The sequence below is a fragment of the Octopus bimaculoides genome, chromosome 6, assembly GCF_001194135.2.
Source record: "Octopus bimaculoides isolate UCB-OBI-ISO-001 chromosome 6, ASM119413v2, whole genome shotgun sequence".
Lineage (NCBI taxonomy): Eukaryota > Metazoa > Mollusca > Cephalopoda > Octopoda > Octopodidae > Octopus > Octopus bimaculoides.
In genome coordinates, this window is record NC_068986.1 from 25,989,354 (window position 1) to 25,991,788 (window position 2,435).

Below are 2,435 nucleotides of genomic sequence, written 5' to 3' on the forward strand. Positions count from 1 at the left end.
TGAAACATGTGTGTGTGTGTGTGTGTGTGTGTGTGTTTCACGGAGGCAACCAGGGTTGCCTGGTATGCAAATAAGAATACAAGAGTTAACGGATGGGGTAGATAAGATCCGGACTACATATGTTTATGGATTTTATGCACATATGTAGCCCGGATCTTATCTACTCCATTCCTTAACTCTTGTGTACCTACATATATATATATATATATATATATATATCACAACAATATAATAACAACAAAACAACTACGGCCACTCCTCAATACTAGCACAATTGATGAACTATTAAACTCCTAAATCTGCTAACTGTAAATAAAGTAAAATTATGAACAGACGAAACCCCAAAATATACCGCTATTCTCAATGTGAGAGACTATGCATAACCAGTGACTGTAGTTTCATCCACTTATCTGGCACAAGAGGAGCAATTCGTACAAGCCATACCAACCAACGCCAAACCACACATCTTATAAGATCACCACGACTACTAAATGCTCAATCACACTTAAGAACTTCTACATATGTAACCCGGAATCCTAAAATATTTTGCTACTCCTAATATGAAAGATTATGTCTGATGTGTGACTATCCTTTCACTCATCTTCCAGGGAATGCATGTGCTAGTTAAAGCATGATACTAAACCACCACCAAATCCACAGTAGAAACATTCCCTACAGTGGCAGTGTTGGTCCAGACTTTCATCGAAACCCAGAAGTAATTCATTTATCTACTGGGTACAATAGTAAAATCACAGCCGCAAACCATATAACTTGTGGGGATGAAATGAACCGAAAGGAAAGGGCTGTTAAGTCAATGACCAAGAGGCCTGGCCGGAACAGGAAGGGGAAAGAGAAAGTGAAGGAAGCAAAACCAGGGTGATTCTCTTTCGGTCTGGTGCAGTCGCCGTGAACAGACATCAGTGGAGCGAATAAGGGATTGGTAGTAGCAGCTGCTAATATTGGGTGAGACGAGTAGGGCATGTGTTTGGACTTAGCACAACTGGTCAGCCAACAACGAGAGGTAAGTGAACCATATCTTATTTCCCCGCATTACAGTTCCCTCGTGCCACAAGCTATTTCGCTTCTCGTGTATAAATATATTTTTCCATTGTTGTTGTCCCCTTCCATGATATGGCAGCGAAGATAAGAATCAGCAGCGATGCCGTCAGACCTTTCTATAGCGAAGGATCCGAAAGATCAAGGTGGTGCCCAGGCTACAAGATATCGACGATGTAGCAGGTCTTATGACCCTGTACCTGGAGGGAAACGAGTTGGCGCTGAACCTCGAGATGGACGAGGAAGACCAATTGAGCGTGGCGAAAATCGAGCAGCGCTTGAGGGAAGCCTGTACGGAGGGAACGTACGGTGCGTTTGCTAAGCTGGGAACGGTCAGGCGGACAGGGAACAGGCCGATGAGTATGGCGCGGAGGTTCGGAGACTGGCCATGCTATCCGGTTTTACCGGAGAGGGTCTACAGAAGGCAGCACAGCTGGCCTCCCTTGCACAGCGAGGGAGACCTTGCGCAGTGAGAAAAGACATGTGATGCACTCAGCGAAACGCACCTGACCCCAGACATATTGGATGCGGAAGTACATCTGTTGGGTTTTGTACTACTCAGAACTAACAACAGAACAATGGAAACAAAGAGAAATAGTGATCTTTATCCCAAAAGATCTGGAAACAAATGTTGTCCTCTCTCACTCCAACACAGTGTGCGATATACCACCAGATACAACACTTTCGAAATCACGAGCAAGATCACTTAATTGTACCAGTCTGATATGAAGAGGTTCGCAATTGTTCAACTGCCTGCCTAAAGTAATTGGAAACATAAAAGAGACTTCTAAACTAACAATAATACTGGACTAGTCAGTCATTCGAGGATGCACTCAGAGAAGATCAGCTGTTACCAATTCAATCACAGACCAAAGCCTAGACAGTGGATTTGGTAGGCGGAAATGAAGACCGTTGTGTGTGTGTGTGCGTGCGTGCGTGCGTGCGTGCGTGTGTGTGTGTGTCTGTCTGTGTCAGTGTGTCTGTGTGTGCAGTCTTTCAAATTATTAACGACGTAATATTTGTTTTTCAGTTGTATTTGTTTGTCCGTGGACAAGATATCCCAAGAACCGCTGGATGGATTCGAATGAAACTTTCAGGGATGCTTGGCCTCGTGACTGGCACGAACTGATTAGATTTTGGGATCGTTCTAGTACCGGACAAGGATTCTGGATTATTTTTGATATATATATATATATATATATATATATGTAAGGGACGACCGTGCGAACTCAAAAAGGAGCAATGGTGACGAATGGAAAAACAGAGGACTCCTTTTATTTAAACGTGTCACACGGTCGAACACACAAATAATATATCGAAGATGATATACTTGATATGTTATGCGACGATAACATAGATGACCAGTAATGAAAGACCAC